Source organism: Stenella coeruleoalba (assembly GCF_951394435.1).
Source record: "Stenella coeruleoalba genome assembly, chromosome: 4".
NCBI classification, from domain to species: Eukaryota; Metazoa; Chordata; class Mammalia; order Artiodactyla; family Delphinidae; genus Stenella; species Stenella coeruleoalba.
The window spans coordinates 79780431-79805791 of NC_137149.1; the positions used below are offsets into that span (position 1 = coordinate 79780431).

At 36.7% G+C, this 25361-nt stretch overlaps 1 protein-coding gene across 18 annotated transcripts in view; it reads left to right on the plus strand.

Moving 5' to 3' along the window:
- ADGRL3 (adhesion G protein-coupled receptor L3) overlaps nt 1–25361 on the plus strand; it is an 867440-nt gene that overhangs the window by 24305 nt on the left and 817774 nt on the right. For 3 of the 18 annotated variants that reach the window (XM_079920012.1, XM_079920001.1, XM_079919992.1), the window contains exon 1: nt 4097–4936. The exons of 13 other annotated variants lie outside the window; for them this stretch is intronic. The gene's annotated coding sequence lies outside the window, so the exon portion shown is untranslated. Of the gene's footprint in view, nt 1–336; nt 938–4096; nt 4937–5844; nt 6113–25361 lie in introns of those variants that run through there. 2 more of the 18 variants (XM_079920011.1, XM_079920008.1) reach the window with 2 other exon arrangements.

Genomic DNA, 25361 nt, shown 5'->3' on the forward strand with positions numbered 1-25361 from the left:
GAAGGAGTAAAGCTTTGTTTTGCCTTAGCAAAGATGTCTGCTAAAGATGGCGTAGGGAATTTTTACCTTTTCTTATGGCAACATATTTCCTGCAAAGTATTTCTTATCTTTTCAGAATTACATTACAGTCCTAATGGGAAAGTATGATCTGTTCTTTAATTCTATCCTTGGCTGAGCTGAGCCTTAGAATTTTATAACTAATGAAAATACAGTGTTTTGCCTCTCAGGTTCATAAGTAGCACTGAGATTTTCATTTTTCATTCCTGGCTCTATCTTTGTAAAACCATTCTTTTGTCAAAAATCAAAGGTTAATAAGCTCTAATTGTTAAACACAGACAGTAGAAGCTGTGATATGCTGATATTCTAAAGCTTTTTGAATATTTGAAATGGTCATCGTTTGATGTTCTGTGACATCTGGACAGCTCAACAAGCTACTCTAAAATTTTATGTTAAAAGAACTGGCGATTTTCTTACATGTTTTATTTTGGATCAAGTTCAACTAACAGGAAAATAGTACAAAGAGTTCCCATATACGCCTAATCAGTGTCTCCTAATGTTACCATTTATGTAACTGCTGTGGTTTCAATGTGTCCTCCCCAAATTCATGTGTTGAAATCCCAATGCCCAATGTGATGGTATGAGGAGGTGTGAGACCTTTCAGAGGTCTTATTAGGTCATTAAAGTGGAGCCTTCATGAATGGGATTAGTGCTCTTATGAGAGAGACCCCACAGAGCTCCCTAGCTACCTCCTTCTGCCTTGTGAGGACACAGTGAAAAGACTGCCATCTGTGAACCAGGAAGCCCTACCAAACACCGAATCTGCGGCACTATGATCTCGGACTTTCAGCCTCTAGAACTGTGAGAAATAAATTCCTACTGTTTATAAGCCACCCAAGTCTCTGGTATTTTGCTATAACAGCCTGAACAGACTAAGACAGTAAGTAGTTCAGTTATCAAAATCTGGCAATTAACATTGGTAAAATACCATTAACTAAATTCTGGATTGAAGATCTTGTTCATATTTCACCAGTATTTCTGCTAATGTACTGGGGATGCTTTTAAACGTGTTGTAAGTTATAGTTGCAACTGTGTAAGGTTGATAATTTTTGCCATTATTTACTTTGTTAAAACAGTAATGATATGCCATGCCTCTTTTAATACATGGTGCTATGATAATGGTGTTCCTTTTTTCTTAACCTGAAGTTCATATTTGGAGGCTAGCATAGGAGGAAAGGAATGCCATTACTATTTTAGGAAATCATTAAATGTTACTGACGTTCACATTTTATCTGTCACCATTTAAATGATCTTTTCCATAGCATGATAAATTCTGTACTTCCAAGTCATTGTGGCTGCAGAATCAAGTTAAATATTCTAGTTTGATGCTTAGATCTCTGTAATACTATCAAGATTATATTCTTCACCAATCTCATCAGTCATAAAACCCTCTATTCTTATAGTAGAAGACAGTAAGTGGAAAAAAGTAAACGTTCCAGACTAAATCAGGACTGAGAGGAACTGTAAGCATAGCAAATCCTGACAGAGGAAAGTTTTGATTATTTGCAAAAGACCTTCCTTAGTCCTTAACGTGTTTAACATTATGTGGAAAATTTTTTCTTTATGTCTAATCGTACGCTTCAGCATGGATTAAATCCCTCTCTGTCAACAACAGTTGATAACTGATCGTCAGCTCACTGAGGACAGGTTCATCTCTTACTTATCTTCATGTGCTTCAGCTGAGCGTGGTATCTGGCAAATGTACAGTTACAGTACGTGTCTGCTTCCCTGAGGGGGACTGTGAGACAGAGGCAAAGCAAGGGATTTAGGGGTCTGCTCTGCTACCTTCTAGCCTGTAGGCCTAGGCTCTGACCATTTTAAGGTGATCTTCTGGAACATTGCTCACTCTCACCTGGTCATATTAAACTATTAGCTCTTTGCCTACTATGCTCAACATTTCATATGTTGGTGTCTTTGCTTATGTGCTTATTACAGACTTATTTATCTGTTTATGAATAATGAGCAAATGTAAAATGGCCTATGCCAAGTGAGTGGTAATAGACAGTACAGTTTTGAAGTAAACAGTTCAAATAGGTAGTAGTAAGCCAATGAAAAGAATTACTCTGGTAGTCCTATCTAAACATTATTTGCTTCATAACATTGTTTTGAGAAAACTTGAATTTTGGGGTAAGATTTTTTACATTTGAATTATAATGTACATATTAGACATCTTGATCTTCAGATTGACACTGGATATATGGCTTTTTTTAACTTAATTTTTTTCTTTCAAACATACATGTGTTAATTTTAATTTGTAAATATGTCAAAAAAAAAGTCACAGACTTAGAGAACGAACTTACGGTTACCAGGGGGGAAGGATGGGGGGAAGGGACAGTCAGAGAGTTTGAGATCGACATGTACACACTGCTATATTTAAAATGGATAACCAACAAGGACCTACTGTATAGCATGGGGAACTCTGCTCAATGTTATGTGGCAGTCTGGATGGGAGGGGAGTTTGGGGGAGAATCGATACATGTATACGTATGGCCGAGTCCCTTTGCTGTGCACCTGAAACTATCACAACATTGTTCGGTTATACTCCAGTATAAAATAAAAATTAAAAAAAACAAGCCAGACTAACATTAAATGACTTTATGAATCAAAAATTTAGAATGTATTTTAAAAACTTATTTCAGCATCGGGTATTTAAGTGAGGGCTAAAGAATGTCTGGAAGTCAGAATGTCTAGAGTGAAGATTGGCAATGACTAGTTATGTGATATCGGCATGTTCTTGGGTCTGTTGCAAATTGGGGATACTAAATAGTACTTCATCAGTAGTGTTAAGAATCATGAGATAATATATCTAAAGCACAGAGCAGTTTGTTCCACAATAAAAACAATAAATATTAATTATTATAATGCTTTAAAGAAGGCATCATTTTAGGATTTTAAATCACCATATAACATATGATAATATTTTGAGACAGGATGGAGGATAAATTTGCAGAAGTATCATTGTTAGGTAATTAGAAGTTAAACACTGTTAACTTTTGGTATATATTTGTTATTTTCATTTTCACTAAAAAGAGATTTGTTAATTTACTTTGGAATGGATTTAGCTATTATCATAACATGTAAGTGCTTTATCCAAGAATGGGTAGGTAATCAGGCAGCCTTAGGAATAAAGAGAAGTAGAGAGGTGGGGATAAATTAGGAGTGGTATGACAACAAGAAAAGAAGAAAGCTATTAAATAATGGTGACTAACACATTTTTCCCTTACTATTACAGTAGTTAAAATACTGCCATAGAGGCACTTTAATTTTACTAGGCTCCTAGAATAAGAATATTGCTAAATTCACAAACTAAAAACCGAAATGAGGTAATGCGTGCAAATATGCCTAAAGAGATCTAACCAAATACAGCTGTGTTTTTTTCATGCAAAAATAATTCTAGAGGTGAGTAGTCCAATACTAGCGTAGCAGGTTTGTGATGACAGTAAGGCCTGAAGCTCCTATTGCTTTAGCCTGGTCATGTTGCTCTTATATCCTGCGTATTCTCGTGGTCACAACATGGATGCTGCCCTTTCAGCCCCTCACATTCCAGGCATTCATATCAGCCATGGGAAGGAGGAGAAAAAGTTGTGGGGAGGTATTGGAACTAGTACTAGGAGAGGAAAACTTTCCTAGAAAATACTCAGCTTACATGTCTTTCATCAGGGATGTGTCACAGGGCCACTCCTAGCTACAGGGGTGTCAGGGGAATCAAGTAATTTTTAAATAAGCACATTCTTATCCTGAACAATATGAAGTTTCTGTTACTTAGGAAAAGGGAGGTGAATGACAAGCAGCTAGTACTATCTGCAGAAGCCCTTAGCACAGTTCTCGGTACCTCGTGAGTGCTCCATGTCTGGTAGCCATTCTGCTGTTGTTATTACTGTTACTGTATTACATGTGAATTCTTTGTGATCATCAGCATTAGTCCCAGTTTGGTCAAATGAAAGAGTACTTAGTAGAACTCTCAAATATTGTGAATATTACAGATGTTGCAGCCTTTCCTTATCATTTATGAATTTGTAATGTGGGGTGAATTGCGTAAGTTGTCAAGAAACTGTCGTGAGATTTTTTTTCCAACTTTTTAAAACCCTTTCACCTGCATTGTGTTTTTTTTATTTGCATGTTTTGTTTATAAAAATACGTATTACTGTTTATCCCAACCAGCTATCCCATGAGTTTTATAGTAGTATAGCTTTAGTTACCTATTCAACAAAATATTTACTGTGTACTAATTAGAAGTTTGTATCCTGATATGCCTAATAATATCTTGAGGCTTAGCAAACTTGCAGATCAATCTCAAAGGTTTTAGTCTTAGATGAAGGCCAACAGTCTCCTGGTAAGAACTACGCAGGGTGGCTTGGGCCCAGGCAGGCTTCTGTCCCACGCAGGCCTCCAGCCCAAGCTGGTGTTGATTGTTCTAGACAAGGAAACTGAAGCAACAGCCCAGTTGGATAGAGTGTTCTAACATGGCGAGGATTGTTAGAAAGATCTCTAGGAGAAGATGGTCTCAGCCAGCGTGTGCAGGGCTGGACCCAGGCATGCCAGATAAGCAGTTTGCTGCAATAAAAGTGAATCCACATGACTCCAGTGGGTGGACCGAAGCTGCTGTTCTGCTTGCAGTCTTCTCTGGCAGCTGGGTGGGGCAGAAACTGAAGTTGGAAGACGTCCTATCATTCCGGGTGGGAGGGTTTGAAGAATGAAGAGGCCAATAGCTGACTAGTGATTCACACAGGGAAATCATTTATGGAGGTTGTCAGGAGGGGACAAAACACAAAAACAAACCCTCTCCCTGAACTGGGACTTCCTTGGTCCTTTCTTTTCTTCGGGAATACTACGTATGTGGTGATGTGTTTGGAGAAACCAGAGTCAGACTTGTTATAGAGTAAGTGATCAATTATTGTTATATGTATTGTATTACACTACCTTATATATTCTTATCTAGATTTAAAGAGATAGAATGTCTATTCTAATGTTTACTTAGGTGTGAATTCTAGTTCTGCCAGTTACTAGCAGTGTCACTTTGGAAAAGTAAGTTTATTCATCTTGAAAATGGGCTAACGATAGCAGCCGCTTCACAGGGCTGTTCTAAAGATTAAATGGCTTAAGATATGTGAAGTGTTTAGAACAGTGCCTGGCACTTGGAGAATGTGCTTCAAGATAGTTATTATTATAGGTGAAGTCACTGAAAATACCTTGTGAAGAGACGGGCCCTCAGCTTTCATCAGGGCACTCACCAAAGGAGGCCATGCCATGTGTGGAACTGCCACCAGCCCCACGACTCACCCAAAGTTGTCATCAGTCCAGATGATTTTGTTGCCTGTGTGTCAGCTTGAATGTGGATAGTGATGATGCCTCAGTAGTTCTATAATATAGCTCTATTGCAGAATTATGTGCTTCAGTATTTATTATGATGGACTTTTTAAACAAATTTATTTATTTTATAATTAGTACTAAAATTCATTATGAAAAAGCCATCTGGTTTATTTGAATATGTTAATTAAAATGTAAATATCCCCTAATAATAATGATAATAAAACCTTATATTAAACATATTCAACTTAGTTTTATTTAAGTGCTTCTGCACACATATTTTCACTTAGGACCAGGTCATCTATTTAGGTAATTGTGAGTGATTGAAGTCATGTGGGTTAAATTCCTACAGTTCTTTTAAAAATTAATCTCCTTATTCTTTATTTGAGTTTCTGGTACTTCTGCCTTCTTTCTTTTTAAGGCCATTGCTCACCCACGCTTGATGCCATATACTACTTTTTTTTTTTTTGCGGTATGCAGGCCTCTCACTGCTGCAGCCTCTCCTGCTGCGGAGCACAGGCTCTGGACGCGCAGGCCCAGCGGCCATGGCTCACGGGCCCCTCCGCTCCGCAGCATGTGGGATCTTGCCGGACCGGGGCACGAACCCGTGTCCCCTGCATCGGCAGGTGGACTCTCAACCACTGCGCCACCAGGGAAGCCCCATATACTACTTTTATATTTTTTCTTCCTTCATCCCTTTGGTTGCAAGAGCTGTTCTTCCCAGGCTATACTGCTAAAATAATTCAAGGTCTGTATTTACCATCCAGATCCTTAATTTTATAGACCAAAAAGTTGAAGTTGTTGAAACGCAAAAGTCATGGAACAGAATACTCAGAGGAACAAAGAACAATAATGAAGTTAGCCCGAGAGCCTACATGTCTCCTGCGCAGTTAGCAGCCCCCCGACAGTGCTGTCTCTGCCGGAGGTGGAGCCCTGGAGAAGGGTATTGAGGGGCGTTCTGGGGGGGTAGGCCAGAGGATATGTGCGAATTTGTTAATGAGCTTAACTCCTGCGGTGCTGACCTTGGGAGTGTTCCTGTGTTACAAATATCACCTTCACTGAGAAGGTGACGTTTGAATAAAGACTTGATGGATGTCAGAATGTATAAGGAAGTTTAATCCAAATTTCTATACAATTTAGATTGTATAGAAGTTAGAAAATGAATAAGGTAATAAAAGTGTTACACTCTCTGCTGTTCGGGCACAGTGACACATAATCCATAGCTATAGATACGAACCCTGCTTTAGCGGTAAATAGGAGATTTCAAGGATACTTGTTAGGGAAAACCTTAATTTACTAATAAGGAGGGAGGCATATTTTACTGATAGAATGAGGATGATAGATAAAATGACCTGCTTAGGTTAAGAATTTCAGCATCCTCCTTAGCCCCACCATGAAAAGGGCCTCTTTGGGAAGGAAAAACTTTTACTTTTGAAAAATTACATTTTCTTCATTCTTGTGGTAAGTTCATTATATCTTAAAATGTGTTCAGTATTAGGGTTACTGTATATATCTTTAATGATATTTGCATCAGTTTTGGTATCCAGTTATGTATGAAAGGCAGTGTTATGTTATCTGAGCGAATGCAAGGGCTTGCCCTCAAGGTTCAGTATCAAATTTAAGTTGTTTCTTGACACTGGAAGTTATAGAATGTCAGAAGTGCTTCCTAATAACTCTAAGCAGCATATGCATATATTCAGTATTCACAGTCTAAGTAACATCAGCATTATATTGTTAGTGTAGGGATTTATTATTATCGTGAGCTAAAACTGCTAAGTAATTCAGAAGTCCTGGTATAGTAAAGTGTGAGCCCTGTTATTACTGGTGGATGTAGATAGAAAAGCTTCTTAATTTGGGACAGTGAAGAACATGATAATACACTTAGTTTAAAATTCTTGCTATGGTGGAAGTTGTGGTTTGGCAGATGTAAACTGGCAAAGTGAGAATTATTTCTCTTGACACTTAACTGAGAAGAGAACTCTGTAATTTTAATAATCATACCCTGGTTTTAAAACATACTGTGGATCAGGTCAGTCAACAAAGAAGTTGAAATTGGTTTCCTGAGACTGCATTAGGTGTTGGATCAATGTGGCACTGACCTGAATATTGTGCTGAAAGGTGTGACAGAAGAGGATGAACTTTAGAATAAATTTGGTGTGTGGGCGCGTGTGTTGTATTGATGTGGTTTTCAGGAAGAGTCAGGAATTCTGATGATTAAAGCTGGGTATGAGCCAACTTCTGGGTCTGGGCACTGATAAGGAGTTTGGACTTTCTCGCAGTTAGTGGGTATAGGATATGGAGAATAAGTAGTTCTGCAAGGGAGGCCAGTCTTAGATGCCTCTTGAGATGTTAAGGACCTAACCAGGTATGGTGAGAAGTGTACTGATATATAGGAGGTTGTAAGGAAGTAAAATATTTAGGAGTTAATGACTAACTTGTGGATGGACAGTAAAGGAGAAGAAATCTAAATTGATTTACATGTTACTTACCTGGGTGATAGCGAGGACGGTGGTGTCATTTTATGGTCTTAGAAGAACATAAAAAAATTGGTGGGAAAAGTATTGCATTCTGTATAGGACATTTCTTCCCCTCCCACATGGGTTTGGACTGGAGTTAGATTTCTGGAGCTATAGGGCGGATTTGGACTAGAGATATAGATTTTGGCATCTTTGGGTGGAGGTTGAGGCCAAGGTTATGGATTAAATTACTAGGAGGAGTCATAAAGTGCAGGCATAAAATATAGCCAAGGATAAATTCATGAAGAACTCTTAACACTGAGGGATCAAAACTAGAAAAGGGAAACAAGAAGGAATGGTCACAGAGTGTGGAGGAAAAACACTTTAATTTAAAAATGGAAGCAAAGAAAGAGAGTGTTTCAGAAGTTCTTGTTCAAATGTAATTAGTGACCTTTTTCCAAAGCAGTTTTAGTGAAAGGTGGTGCTGGCTGAAAGATGATTGCAGTGGGTTGGTGATTGAATGAAGGGTGAATGAGAACAGACAGCAAGTATAAATTATTTCCTCATTTGTTGGGAAGAGGTAGAGAAATTTTTGGCAGAGTCCAAAGGAGAATTGTAGACAGTTGTGAGGGTTGGTTTTTTATTTGTGTGCTGCATTGCTCACTTGCACTTTCAAGACGAGAGAGGCTGGAACGTGATTATGAGTTGTAGAAAATGTGAGTGAAAGAAGAACTACATAGCTAACAGAGCAAGTCCCAGTAGACCTGGAAGAAGAGGTTTAGTTTGTTCTTCTGCATGTAGAGGTAACAATACCCACCCTATGTCTGTAAGGAATGAATGAGAGAATATGTTCTCATTTATCTAGTTACATGCCTAATGCTAAGAGGCACTCAGTAAATGTTAGGTCCATTCAGCCTCCAAATCTTCATTCCCCAAATGTGCCTTGCTGACCTAGAGTTTGCACTAGCAGATATGTATTAAGGGAAAGTATTCAACTGTACTATGTGTTTACTTATCCTACATTTATGATAATTTAAAAAGGGTGGAACTAGTTGACTTGTAATTCTTAATTTACAGTTCAAACCTATGATTTGGCTAATTTTTTTTATTACTACGTCTTTTCTGGCTATGTCATTGACTGTATAAAGCTTTACAAATATAATGCTTACAGTTCAGAATGATAGTGCAGTGTGTGAGAGCTTGTAGACCAAAGTGTTGCTTATGAAAGTAAGAAAGAAGGGAAATAAAAATTCCTCCAATGGTGAGATAAGTGCAGAATGGATAAAGCATAGGTGTGTAAAGCCACCTCAAAGTGACTGAATCGCTCTCTGGCCTGAAGCTCTTTGCTGGGTTGAAGTATGACTAGATCTGATGAAATAATGTGTCACTCAGGAGAAGAGCTGGTTGATAGTGGTTGTGTAGAAAAGAAATTCTTCACCCACTGGTGAGACCATCTGCCCTTAGGAAAATAATGGACTGATGGATGAGACCTCTAGTATCTGTGAAGGTTATTTCTCCTTGTAAATTAGTAAGTTGACCTTCTGTTTGTGTATATCTAACTCTGTGGACTTGAATATAGTGAACCTGCTCTTGAGAGGCCTTTTTTCCTCTACACGTTCAGCTTTCATCAGTGTTTCTAAGCATGTGAGAGTGAATCCTTCTGTCTGTAATGTGGTCAATGAGGAGACATGCTACAGCTTTTTATTTGGTGAATCCAGCAGCCATTTTTCTACGCAATGCATCATGGAGATAAAAAATTAATACCATTGAAACTCTTGTTTATTCTTTGGTATTATATGAAAACAGTCTTTACTGCATATGACTGTTATTTTAATAAAGCTTTTTAGGGATTATGCATATAAAATGAATTTTTATGAGCATGCATCAATATTAAGATAGCAAACTAATTATTTTTAGTGATTTTTAGTTGCTGTAAGTGAAGGTCAGTGTAAGATATATAGTTTCCAGTAGTCTGTCTTATTAACTTTAAGAAAAGCATGATAAATTCTAGTAATAATTCCTCTGAATTACAGTTGTCACATGAAGTTGTTTTGTAAAAAGTATTATTTATTTCATAATTCAATAAAGTGAATTAGAGCTGTTTCCTCAGTGTGGTATATATCAAAACTCTTATGTCTACCCAATGAAATCATTATTGTAAATCTGTCTAGACCTGCGTTCCTCCTATCTTTTTAGATAAACAAGGCTATGAATTTGACTTTCTCTTTCAGATATTACTACATTTATATCTTTTGCTCTACATGTGAATTTATGTATAATTCTTTACCCATTTATTTTTCAGAATGAAAAGAAATTTATTTATCATTTATAGTTGTATTCCGTCCGAGTTTATAGCTTTTTTTTGTTTTTTTTGTTGGGGTGGTACGCGGGCCTCTCACTGTTGTGGCCTCTCTCATTGCGGAGCACAGGCTCCGGACGCGCAGGCTCAGCGGCCATGGCCCGCGGGCCCAGCCGCTCCGCGGCATGTGGGATCCTCCCGGACCGGTGCATGAACCCGTGTCCCCTGCATCGGCAGGCGGACTCCCAACCACTGCGCCACCAGGGAAGCCCTGAGTTTATAGTTTTATATTTTACTTTATTGTTGTTGCTGACTAGTAAGAAATCACTTAAGCTTACTTCCCCTAATTTTTTTTTTAATGCACGAGCAATACATTCTGAAAATGTTAGGAATCTTAACATTTTCCAAGTATATATTCATTTGGGCTGCCGGGAATCTGAGGTACATTAAACTTCTAAAATTTAAGAAATTGAAAACTTTACACGGTATGTTTTGTGTATTTTTCTATCCCTTATGTATACATATGTCACAGTTTTTAGTTTTGTGGGATGGGTTCCTGTTGAACAAGTAAATAATCTTTTGGCTAACAGGTTAGCTGCATTGTCCTCCACCTGGAGAGAGAGAGGAAAGAGCGTAGGTTCCTGTTAGTCTCTATCCTTTGACACAGGGAAGAACACAAAATGAGGTGGAATAGATCACCAGTAACAAAATACTAGAGTCTTTTGTCTATGACAACTCTGTGAGTGAAGCTGAGAAATGCCATTTTTTTCCTCTGACCTGAAGGATAACCCCATCTGCATTTTAGATGTTCTGAATATTGATAAAGATCATAAAAGATAGACCTATCAGTTAGCTTTAAAAAAGCAAAAAACAGCTGTAAGATAATTAATGCAGCTGAGCTTTTCTGCAGTTATTAGTATTCTGGAAATATCTCACTAAGTTGCATTAGCTCTTTGAAAACTCTGCATCTATTTTTAAAATCTGGTCAGCAATCACATCTCTAGTGCATTAAATGTAAAGCAAGGTCTCCTTAAAAGCCAGATGATATTGTGATATTGAATATAGAAACAATATGTAAGTGACTGGTCAGGGTGAAATAGGGAAACACAATAAAAAACATTTCTGAACAACTTTTGCAACAATGTGAATCTGTGTAGCAGAGGCATATAAATTGACACTAGCTCTTTTGCACTTGTGAGGTTGCACTGGTATCAATTCATTGGGGGCTGACAACTTTCTCCCTTCAGCTGATTGATTTTGAATTTTTCAAACTGATTAATGTTTTCATTTGAATGATAATGCTTACTTTGCAGAAGATGTGATCTTTTAATTAGCAGATGCTGAGATTAGCATTAGGGCTGAACAGTAATTAGCATTTGTTCTTATAGTACAAGAGCACAAACTAAGTGCTGAAGCAAATAGAGCTATACTGTGTCTACTTTACATTGCCTCTTTAGATCTTCTTTATGAGAGAGGTTAATAATTACTGAAATAATCACTGTGGCACTAAAAACATTTTAACAAATTGAGGATTCACTTAAAAGAAAAAGTTTTTCAATTTTCAATTCCTTTCATTTTCTCTCTCTCTCTCTATATATATATGATTATGTTTTCAAGGTTTACGTAAAAATTTTATAATGGAACTTAAATGTTATTTTGTGAAAGTGTGAGTTCTTATTTATATGTGTGTGTATGTATACACATACACACATGTGTGTAGTTACTGAAATAGTCCAAAGTCTTGGTTTCAAGTTTTATGCTAATTTCAGTAACACTCACTCTATTTCCAAAGCTACTTTGGGAATCAGCTTAAAATTGATGAGCCCCAACTAGAGACAGTAGAGTGAAGGGGTTAAAAACTGAGATTTGGTTCCCACTAGCTGTCTATTTTACACATGGTAAAATATGTAAAATGTCAATCCTAATCTCCCAATTCATCCCACCCTCCCTTTCCCCTGCTGTGTCCACCCTTCTGTTCACTACGTCTGCATCTCTATTCCTGCCCTGCAAATAGGTTCATCTGTACCATTTTTCTAGATTCCACATACGTGCGTTAATATATGATATTTGTTTTTCTCTTTCTGACTTACAGGGATCTCAGGTCGGTGCTCTGTGGTAACCTAGATGGGTGGGAGGGAGGTCCAAGAGGGAGGGGATATATGTATACATATAGCTGATTCACTTTGTGATACAGCAGAAACTAACACAACATTGTAAAGCTATTATACTCCAATAAAAAAATAACTGTGGTTTGGGTTCAGGCAAACGTAGTTTCAAGTCTCTACTGTGCCACTTTCTAGGGCGTGTTACTTGACGGTTCAATTCTCACTGTCTTCAACTGTAACATGAAGGTTGTAATAGAATTCCTATGAAGATTAAAACTAGTACTTTGCATAAAGTGTGTAGTGTACATTGAATAACGATTAACTATTACTGCTTTTAAAAACCTACTGTGTATATTAAATAATACTCAACATGACCTACATTTAAAAAATATAGAAGAAAGATTATTTTAGCTTAGGTAAGCTTAGCAAAGAAAATAATTGCTGAACACCTAAAGGATAACTAGATCCCCTTTAAATAAATATATCTTTTAATTCCAGATGGGCAGGCTTTTTACACCGTCTTGTGAGCATCACGTATGCCTCTACCTCCTCTCCAGAAAGCCGTCCTGTTAGTCATGGTGTCCATTCTAGCTCTTCATGTGGGAATTCTTAGATAGGCTGAGGGGTCCGCTCTAGAACTGCTGCTGAGCAGTGGCAGTTTTTGTTTTTGTTTTTGGTTTGAATGGTTTGCACAACAAATGATAGGAGAAAAAAAAATCAAACCATGAATGATGAAATACTTATATAAATTCAAGGCAGTTTGTCCACATATACAACGTGGACTACATTTTTTGGCTGAAGGTAGAGAACAGGGTGATGTTTTATAGGGATGCTAAACATGTGGCTGACTGCTTAATGTATATCAAACTTCAACATCATGAGACTTTAGCCGATGGTATTTAAAGAGAAAATTGTTGCTAATTCCTATTGCCGTGAGAGGCATGTTCCTATATAGAATATTTTTTAAAACTAGTGATGGCATTTAAAACAGCCCTAAAGTAAGTGCTTTTACATCTCTTACTCTTTCCCAGGAGACATCAAACAGAACACTTAAACTTGGAGTAAGCAGAATAATTGACAGTCTAAATCTCTATCCTCACTGTTTGCTGCCTGCCCACTTAAATACAAACATAGGGATAGAGTAAAAAATGAGTCAAAGTAGATTTCTAGAAAAGAAAAAAAAAGAAGCTGCAAGATATAATGCTTTAGCTTTATTTCTTTCAGAGGACTTAAGTGGTACTTGAATGTAATGAAATTTTAACATGAAGAGAATAGGATCTTCTTTCAGGGCATCACATCCATTGAAAGTAGGTAAGACTAAATATGACATTGAAGAAGGAGAGTTGTTACTTTAGAATTAGAAAATAGTTAAGAAAGGCATTATTGAGAAAGAACTGGCTGTAGTCCATAAACTGAAATATTTGTTTACTTGAGTGTGGATTTAGTTGCGTATCAAAAGATAATATGGCGATTGATTATTTGGCAACCACTTCAGTTTTCAGACCTAACTAATTGGGGTGTTTTCAAAATAGATCTCAGAAGATTTCCTTTTCTGCCCAATCTCTACAAGACCTTCTGTTCCATAAGTTCAATATAATGAAAAGTCCATCTTCAACAGCAAGTAAATCAATGAAGTTAGAACACTCCCTCACATCACACACAAAAATAAACTCAAAATGGCTTAAACACTTAAATATAAGACATGACACCATAAAACTCCTGGAATAGAACATAGGCAAAACATTCTCTGACGTAAATCATACCAACGGCAAGGCAATCAAAATAAAATAAAAAATAAACAACTGGGACCTAATCAAAGCTTTTGCACAGCAAAGGAAACCATAAAAAAAACAAAAAAGACAATCTACGGAATGGGAGAAAATATTTGCAAACGATGGGACCAACAGGGGCTTAATTTCCAAAATATACAAACAGCTCATACATCTCAATAGCAACAACAACAACAACAACAACCACCAATCCAATAAAAAAATGGGCAGATAGGGCTTCCCTGGTGGCGCAGTGGTTGAGAGTCCGCCTGCCGATGCAGGGGGCGCGGGTTCGTGCCGCGGAGCGGCTGGGCCCTTGAGCCATGGCTGCTGGGCCTGCGCGTCCGGAGCCTATGCTCCGCAATGAGAGAGGCCACAACAGCGAGAGGCCCGTGTACCGCAAAAAAAAAAGAAAAGGCAGAAGACCTAAACAGGCATTTCTCCAAAGAAGACATACAGATGGCCAATAAGCACATGAAAAGATGCTCAGCATCTCTAATTATTAGAGAAATGCAAATCAAAACTGCGAGGTATTATCTCACACCAGTCAGAATGGCCATCATTAAAAAGTCTACAAATAACAAATGCTGGAGAGGATGTGGAGAAAAGGGAGCCCTCCCACGCTGTTGGTGGGAATGCAAATTGGTACAGCCACTATGGAAAACAGTATGCAGGTGCCTTAAAAAACTAAAAATAGAGTTGCCATATGATTCAGCAAGCCTACTCCTGGGCATATGTCTGGAGAAAACTCTAATTTGAAAAGATAAATGCACCCCAATGTTCATAGCAGCACTATTTACAATAGCCAAGACATGGAAGCAACCTAAATGTCCATTGAAAGATGAATGGATAAAGAAGATGTGGTGTATATATACAGTGGAATACTACTCAGCCATAAAAAAATGGAATATTACCATTTGCAGCAACATGGGTGGACCTAGAGATTATCATACTAAGTGAAGTAAGTCAGACAGAAAAAGACAAATACCATATGATAGCACTTATATATGGAATCTGAAATATAGTACAAATGAACTTGTTTACAAAACAGAAACAGACTCACAGACATAGAGAACAAACTTATGGTTACCAAAGGGGAAAGGGGGTGGGGAAAGGATAAATTGGGAGTTTGGGACTAGCAGATACAAACTACTATATATAAAACAGACAAACAACAAGGTCCTACTGCATAGCACAGCGAACTATATTCCGTATCTTGTAATAAACCATAATGGAAAAGAATATGAAAAAGAATACACACACACACACACACACACACACACACACACACACACATACATGTAACTGAATCACTGTGCTGTACACCAGAAACTAACACAACGTTGTAATCAACTAAACTTCAATTAAAAAAATCTTTGAGACAAAGGAGAGCTTACTTTTATATATATATATATATATATATGAAACAGATGTAAAGGTCTTTATCTGTAATTTTTCTTATTCTTTTAATGCTGGATTAAAATTTAGTTGAGTAGGTGGTAGTATTCTATGTTTACTAACTTCCTATTTGAATGGCAAATTTTAGGGAAATTCAATGGATATATAGAACTATATACAGGTATTTTGATGGGGGTATATTCATAAGCCACCAGCAGGTTCTTCATAAATGCTCATTTCTTTCTTAATAATTGCCAAAAGATGTAATTTTTTTGTTCATGCATTCACTTCTTTAGTGTACTTTCCATGAGCGATAAATTTATCTTGTTCCTTACAATTTTATGAAGCGTATATCTTTAACAAATATTTGTTGAATGAATTAATGAAAGGTTTCATTGAAACTAATGATGGTTATGATTTTAGTGCTATTATATCTATATATAATACATCATACTTATTGAGCATTTACCTTTTGGTCTTTCATCCATTATTTCATTTAAATCGTACAAATTATGTTCTGCTATTGTACTCATTTTTAGATGAAAAAACATATCTTTTTATACACACATATTCATACAAAACGTATATGGTGAGATTTATAGTGAAAGTATAAATCTTTGATAATTTCTAGGAATAATCTGATAGATTAATTAATGGAGCAAATATAGCTCATGTTGGACCTTAAAGGATAGAAATGAGCTGAATAAGTAGATAGGATGGTTCAATGAAGATGATTAAGACATTTATGATAGCTTTTATAATGTTTAGGGTAAAAGTTTTGGAGAGGCCATGTGGTTCAGGATAGGTTCCAGAAGATCTTAAATGACAGGCATAGGATATTTTCCCTCATCAAGAAATTGGATAACATGTAGATTCTTGAATTAGGCATCAATATATTGAAATTACTTTCATCAATATCCATTTTAGCCAGATTAATCTTAAAGTGGCTTGGAAATGCATTTGAAAGATGACTTTTTTTATTTTTATGACAGGTAGTATAAAGGAAAAATTTTTTTTAAATTACGCTTTCTATATTTGGTTTTTTTAAAATTTGTAAGTTACTTTAAGCAGAATCCGTAGTTTGAATTGGGAGTGACCTCTCTTCCATTGTTGTCCATTTTTAACCTGAATCTTTCTGAGATTTTAGTAAGCATCACCATATTTATCACTTGGTTACAGCATAATGTAACTTTTTTTACTTGTGAGCGCAAAAATACACTCAGATACACCATTTACTCTTAGTATAGTTTGAATTTTATATTCCCTTATTTTGCTGAACAATATACTACTTGAGAGAAATATGTTTTCTATTTCATAATATATGTAAATGTTAAAAATTACTAAATTTGCTATGGCATGTGACATGATTTGGATTATCAGAACTATATCTGATCATGTAACTCCTTGCTCACCTCTCTCACCTAATTTTTTTCCCTGGGCAACACTTAGTCATAATTTTATTTGCTTGATTATCTGTTTAATATCTAGTGCTTTGCACCAATTGTGACCTCTGTGAGGATGAGGTTTCTGTCTATTATGTTGCATGGCTGTACTTCCAATCCCTGCAGAGGATCAGACATGTAGTTGGTGTTCAGTAAATATTTGTTAAATGAAGTGAATGAATGTCTTGCAGACTGATGAAATTGTGCTTCAGTGTTTTTTAAACACGTGGCATTGTTAATTGCCACAAGGAAGCCTGTGTATAGCCATTAGAGTGCTTCTGCAATTTTCCTTTTTTCTATTATCTCATACAGTGATTTATATTTGAATCAAAGGGCATTTGCATTATTTTAAAAATTAAATCTCTTATCTATATGTAAACATAAAATTAAGATTAATGTCTGAAATTTCAAGAAAAACCAAGGCCTGGATTTATCAGTGAGGAGATTTCCAATGAAAGAGTTGTATACATTTTTCCTTAACATTAGAAGTAGCAGTGCAGAAAATACATAGAAATTTTATATTTGAATCAAAGGGCATTTGCATTATTTTAAAAATTAAATCTCTTATCTATATGTAAACATAAAATTAAGATTAATGTCTGAAATTTCAAGAAAAACCAAGGCCTGGATTTATCAGTGAGGAGATTTCCAATGAAAGAGTTGTATACATTTTTCCTTAACATTAGAACTAGCAGTGCAGAAAATACATAGAAATTCCCAGCGCACAAGTTATCATTGCCTGAAGCCTGTTGGCTAACAGTTTCCCCTGCACTATTTAGGAATGTGCTCTTCAGCTTTAGATTTTTTTTTTTTTTTGCCTATTTTTTTTCTCTTACCTCTGCTATGACTAGTGTTTCTATTTATTTTAATTAGAATTTGGTCCTTTATTGAACCTATTTTCTTTCTATGGAATTTTTTATAAGCTGTGTTCAGGAATGCACAGAGTTTCTAATAAGCTAAAAAGAATTCTTTTTTTTCAGTTGAGACAGTGTGTGCCATCCAGCCTTGGTTCTGGTGGGCTAGAATTCATTTCAGAGATCAGGCAAATGGGTCATGATAGCAAATGAAGCTAAATTTTATTCTTTGGAATCATTCCAGTTCTGTTCTAGTACCTAAACACTGAACATTTACTTAATTTTTTTATTATTATAATCTGGGCCTTCCTTTCTTTTTTGAGAAAAATAAATTTATTGGGCTTCGCTGGTGGCGCAGTGTTTGAGGGTCCGCCTGCCGATGCAGGGGACACGAGTTCGTGCCCCGGTCCGGGAGGGTCCCACATGCCGCGGAGCGACTGGGCCCGTGAGCCATGGCCGCTGAGCCTGCGCATCTGGAGCCTGTGCTCCGCAACGGGAGAGGCCACAACAGTGAGAGACCCGCGTACCGCAAAAAAAAAAAAAAAAAAAAAATTATTTATATATATAAAAAAAAAGAATGTGCTCTTACTTGTTGGGTAAATAGAATATATATGATGATTTCAGTTTTACAGACTGTCATTCTCCTCATACTTCATAAGCACATTCTTAATTTTAATATTTTAAAATTAACGAATATATGAATTTATAATTTAATTTTACAAAATTATTGAACAGTTCTGTGCAAGGCACTCATACCAGTAATTTATTGTCTCTGGCTTTATTTGTAAGCTAGTGAGGAAATAGGACAAGTGCTATAGGCAAACTACAAAGTGCCATGGGGACATTGAGGAGAAACAATTTCAACAAGGGAATCAAACGTTCACGGAAATAGATGATATTAAATATGAACATTTAAAGATGAGTGGCATTTCAGGAGGTGAATTGGTAAGAACACAGTGACCCCACTGTGTGTTTGGTGTAGGGAGTTCAGTTTCAAACCAGATGGGAAGTAAATACAGAATCAGGTGGAAATCAAACTATGTGCTTTATTATTGGTAGATCTCAATCAGTAACCATAGTCTGGACCTGCAGCCAACTGACTTTTCAAATACTTCTCCCATAGAGTTAAACTTATCCAGACCAAGTGAAAAAGGACAACCACGTGCTGGGCAAACTTTTTACACCTTGTTTTGCTAAATTGAATTATGCAAATGTCACTGACAGACTCTCAAGGTCCTACCCACCATGTAATCTCTGCTTCTCCCATGGGCAGTAGTGATTACAGAATGAAGAGATGGTCAAATATGTTTTCCTCTTGGGAGTGGAAGTTTATGCATGAGAGAGGGGATTACGGTTCCCCCTAACAGGATATATCTTAATAGAAACCAGCTTAAGTTTTAAATACTTACTTGTAATATTTAAATAAAGCCTTGTTAGTTCTAATATTGGCTTTCCTTCAAAGCTACCATTTTGTTTTGAAGGGAAACTATTTAATATCCATTCTAGTTCCTCTTTCGTCAAAGACGTTTAAAGGGAAGTCATGTTTGTATTAGTGAAAATCTTTGGCAAATAATTTTAAAAGGCTGTTATGTCTGATTTGTGAATGAAACCCAAGGTTGATTTTAATACCATCATCATAAAATAAGTTAAAGGACATTATTTCACTCTGCAATCTAATGAAGCTAACCTCACTATTGAGATTGATTTAAATTCAATTTTACTTCACTACTAAAATATTTTAATGAAATTCCATCCTTGGACTTATGATTTTTTTCTATACCGAAGGTAAATTTGTATTGGCAACTTGAAATACAATCATTGATAGAATACAGAAGTTAGGATCGTTTGTTGCTATCCAGATCTACCTAACTTTCCAGATCTACCTAACTTTCCAAACCTGTCATATTTTATATAGCAAATATTTGTGGGTTGTGGAGTTCAATGTGAGACCTTTGGCTGTGAAAGTTTATTAGCTGACTCCAGTTACACTGATTTATGTGGTAGTAAATATGATGAAGGGGGAGGGATTATGTTTGATCAGAAAACACATTGAGAGTTAAACTTGTATTTCAGGTCGTCTATTCTCTGGGGAATATTTTCCTTATAAAAATATTTTAATGACATAAACACCCATTTGATAGAATAGAAATAAAAGTCACTTTTAAATAGTAGTAGAGAAGAGTTGCTGACTTTGGTTTTCTTTCTCTGTGAGGCCTAAATAACTATACAAATAATAAGCATAAAACTGATGTTTCTTTCTCTCTTTAAATAGATATACGCATGTGTATGTATATATATGGCATGTTCTCTTATATCATGTGAGTTTAAATCTGTAATACTGAGAAAATAAAATTAGAATTTAATCTTTTAGGGTTGTTGTGCAATAACAAAATTAGTTCATAAAAATAGAGCCACATAAAACCCAGTCTTGGATTTCTTGCTATTGAGTGGATGTACCCTGAGTTGATAATTGGGAACACGGATGGAATCCTCCCCCATAAAACCCAGTCTCGAACTTGGTAGAACCTATTGACTCTGGCAGAGATGAAATGATATTGGAATATTGATCGGTGTGGCCAGAGAAGTAGGCAGCCTGATAATCTTCATCTAAATATTTGCACTTTACACTGTGATATGGTGTTACTGGGTGACTTCTGTGCTGTCTTTCTGATCTGCTTTTCTACTCTATTTTCCACCACTCATCTTTGCTTATTATACCTTATACTAGATTTTTTAATGAAAGAATTTGTTTGTTTAGAGAGAAGTGAAGGGTTTACCAAAAGGGGCCCTCTCCACATAATCCCTCCTTGCCCCTACTCTTCTGCAGATCCTGGTGTGAAGAACTAAGCTGTAAACTAGAGCGAGGGCTGGGGAGTGGTAATGGAGACACAGCATCCGGGCATTGTCTGTCTTTCTCATACTCTCTCCTCGCTGAAGCACATTCAATTTTGCTGTCCTTACTTCTGCTTTCTTTGCCAGACTGTCAAGGACAGCTGAAGAAAAATCAGATAGACTCGTGGATCCGTGTTATTACACACGTAAGGTTTTACGCGCAGGCTCAGCGGCCATGGCTCACGGGCCCAGCCGCTCCGCGGCATGTGGGATCTTCCCGGACCAGGGCACGAACCCGTGTCCCCTGCATCGGCAGGCGGACTCTCAACCACTGCGGCACCAGGGAAGCCCCACATGTAAGGTTTTTAGCCTCACCTGAACCTCAGCAAATCCTTTCACTGGTCTCCCAGTCAGCTTCCTTTTCCCATCTATCATGGTCTTTACATTTGCATGTATTTGTATGTATTCTTTTCCTGAAACACCTTTTTAAAAAGTTCCTCTTCAGATAAACCCTAGTCATCCTTCTAGACCGGCTGGAATGTTACCTCAATTTACAGAGCTTTGCAGCCTGTCCCTTCCTCCTGCCCGTCTTCCTCAGGTCGTTTCCCTAGTGCAGTTACTATCTTTCTTTTGCAAGCTTTTAGTGTATCACAAGCAGCATTGTTGTTAGTGTTGAAGTCTTTCTCTCCCACATGCAATTACTGGAGGCCATGTCCATGCGTCATTAATTGTCTAGCCCAGTGGGGGGCACATGGTTGACATCAGTCTAGGTTTGCTGAGTAAATCAATACCTGTCAAAATGCGGTCTGCTGGGGAAGCCAGAGTCGTCATCTTCTTGACATTTGTCTCAAATATCTTCCTGTTTATAATTATCATTCTTTATTTAAAATACATCACTACATAGTAATAGCATTAAGTGGTAAACAGATGGAAGGGTGAGGATACAGTTCAAATGATAATCTATTTTTCCTACTTTTAGATAGGGCAATAAAATATACCTTCGGGCAGATATCTGTTCTTTTTTTTTTTTTTTTTAACAAGGTTTCTCAGGTTATAGGCTGCCATAATTTCAATAAGTAGTTCCTGCCACAGTGTGTTAGCATCACTAGCCTGACTATTTCTCTGTTTCTTTTCCACCCTCATCTTCTCTTCTTCTATGCTACTCTGCTGCCTCCTAACTATGGCTCTCTTCTAAAAATCTACATAAAATCTACAACCCCTTTCGGAGCTCATTTTCATTGGCCGCCTGCCAGCTGTTGAGGCAACAGCTGATTTTCATTATACGGTGAAAGGGTGGGGCCATTGGTTCACAGCTGCCAAGTTGCTCTGGTTCTTTTCCCTCACCACCTTGAAAACCCAAGTCCCTTATTATGTAAAATAGCCCAGCTGCTATCTGTCTTGCAACAGGTGATCAGGGAAGAGTTTTCTGAAGAATGATTAATAGTGGGACTAGTTCTGGGGGAAGCTAGGTGGTGTCTAACAAAACTTAAATCAAGCATTAGCACTGGAGGTAAGTTTACTCATTGCTATCTTGCTGCAATTTGGGACTCTTAAAGGGTATTCTTTTATGAAAAAGTTCACAAACCCTTGGGACCTGATTATTTGCCTGTGTCCAAAGTTGTTTAGTTTCTCCATCTATTTAAACTTAAATATGTATTTAGGTTGGAATTCAGCAATGTTGGCTTTGAAGGTATCCCAATCTGATGCAAATTTCACTTGTTTTTTATTTGTCTTTTTTTGTCATATTATTATTTTAATTTTGTTTTGTCCAGAATAAATGAAGATTTACTTATGTCACAAGTAATAGATTTATGTTAATAATCTTTTCCAATATAGTATTTTAACCAAGTTGAGGTTTCAATTTTTCGGTGGGGGGGTAATGGATCAGAATTGGGGTGAGTGCTTTTTACTAGGATTACCTATTGTGGGGCATCAAATTTTATCATGTGCTTATAGGAAAGTTTATAATATATAAGGCAACACAATTGAGTACGTCTACTGATTATCTTTCAAGCAAACACTGTAATAATATAACAATCTGAGATTGAGATGTTTTTAAAGAAAGAAGAAATAAATACTTAATTTTTTTCTGTACGCTTTAGTTTCAAATATTTTTGTCATGATCATATTGGCTTTTTAAAGCATGATGGAAAGCAGTCATTTTTAGTTTTAGCTGAATTCACTTAGCCATTAATTTAACATATAATATTCCAGACACTGAGCTACATCCTGGGGATAGAGAAATGAGTACAACACACAAAGAACCTTCATTGTATTCTGTCGCAATTCAGGGGTCCTTTTATAAATAGAAATCTTGCCTGTATACTCCCTCCAATAGGCAGACCAAAATGTATATAGCAATTTGTGCATTGTAAATTCTATAACTTGTTTAGCTCTATTGTAAAAGTTCACAGGGCGTTCACTTTTTGATGGTACGGATTCTAAAACTCAGGCAGGTTTTTAAATACCTCATCTGCATAGTTTGTGATGGCACTTAAAAATACTTCAAAGGGCTTATTTTCCACCATACTTCCTACCTAATGTCATAATTCACAGTTGTCCATTTTCCTGCCCCAGGATTGTATTTAAGTAATGACACTTTTTGGTAAATTTCAGTCAGTTGCTGGGGTTGAACAACAGAAGAATAATTCTGCTATAATTCACATTCTGTAGATTTTTATGTTTTTTGTGCATTTTCACATAAAAAAATCTGACTGCATTCTCCCAACCTCCCTGAAATTTAGCTTTACCAGAAATTATTATTCCCTTTCTGAGATAATAAAATGATACTTAAAGATGTCAACAATAATAATAATAGCTATCATTTAAATTAAGAGCAAAGATTTGTCAGGACCAGTACCAGGAACTATACATCATAGTAGCCATGGGAGTTATGCATTATTAACTCGTTTTTACCGTTGAGAAAATTGAAGATCAGGCATGGTAAATGCCCTCCCTATTGCCTGGCTACATTAGGATTTGAACCCAGATTTGCCTCTAAAACTTCCTTGGAGTGTCTTTCTCCCTTACCATTGTGTCCCCCTTGTATGAATTAATCAAGTCATTCAGCCAGTTATTAGAGCTGGAATGTCCAGATCATGTGAAACAATCTGGTGCATTGTCATTCACTGACTCATTATTTATTCAAAAATTATTTCTTGCATGCTGACTCTATTTCTGTGATTATGTTCCCTTGCTCACAGAGTTAAGAGCAAAGAAACCGAATTGAATTTTCAGTTTATTAGTAATGCTTTAAGGAAACATGAAACCATTCAAAACAGAATTAGCGTGATTTATGTTTTAGAGCTTTTCTATTTACTCCAGGCATCCCCCACAAGGAGAGTAGTAACCTAGTTTGAATACCATTTAAAAGTTTCAGAGGGGAAAACTGCTACATGTGTGAAATGCAGTGTTGACTCACTGAATTGAAACATTCTCATTTACTTGTCTTTGCTTCTTTAGCAGTTAGATCAAGTGGTACTGCAGAGTAAATTTTTTGTCATTCTTATAGATTTTCAGATTATCTTCTAAAGCAGACCCATGGTAGGTTGTTGAAATGCTTCACTTTGGAAAGTTACATATGACTAGGCATGCTCTCAATTGAAAAGTTAAATTAAATTACTATTATGTAACATTTATTTCCAAGTATATTGAGTTTGATTTCCATTACTTACTAAGCAACTCATCAGTGATTTTATTTCCACTGCCTTAGTTCATTTATTGTTTGTTTAAAGTCCTTTAAAAAACAAATTTCACTGCTGATTTTATAATCAGTTGACTAAACAGCAAATACTGCGTTAATACTAATATATTGATTGTTTTACCTCTTGGTATAATTAGATCTGCAGTAAAACCTAATCTGACATGATTTGTTTGTGGGTTGATGACCCATGGGCAGAAATGTGTAATAGCTAAAGCATCTAAAATTAGCTGTCTTAATTTGTCTAATACACTCTTCTTTGAGATACCAACCAATTTTTCTTTTAACAGCACATCTAATCAATTTCAAAGAAAGAAAAAAATAAAGCCTGAGCCCGTTTTGAAAATTATTCCTTCTTGAAATGTTCTGAGTGCTGGAATTTATTTTACAGTTCCAGCTAAGCAGGCTTCTAGGCTGAAAAGAAGGGGATGAATAGTGTCGAAATCTGCTTTAGGAGAGAGCTTGTTTATCGAGCTACACCTCATTTTCCTTTATCTGTCACAGTGTAAATAATAGGTAGAATTTCTTGGTTGGTTGTATTGTACGTGCACAGCATAAAGCTTAGAGTCCACTAACTGTAGCATTTCTGATTCTTCCTTAAGCCATCTTTAACTTGCTAAGCTCCCTTCCCCATCTCACCTTCCTGCCTGAAATATGATCCAAGCAGAATTATGCAGTGTAGACAATTATAGTGTTCAGTGTCTATGTGTAAATTTGTACGTTCAGTCTTGAAGTATAGATCTTTTGCAGAAAGAAACAGGAATTACAGTGAAGTAGACTCTTAGGTATACATTGAGTTTTAAATTTTTTTAGGAGCTTTCAACATTTTGTTTGGCAATATTTTTCTGTAAAGGTAATGCATTAGTAAGGATTAGCTGTGTCTCATAGCATTTATCAGAAAACCCAGCCCATTAGGGGCTTAAATAGTATAGAAATTTCTCTCTCTTGGAAAAGAAGTCTTTCATGGGGCAGTGCATGGCTCTGCATTGTCTCCATGGTCTCAGAGACCAAGGCTCCTGCCTCCTTCTTCCATATTTTGACTCTGCCTTTTATTCTCAGGATCACCTCATGTCACAACATGGCTTCTGGAGCTGAAGCAATCTCATCTACATTCCGTATTGCAGGAAGGAAGGATGCAAAGC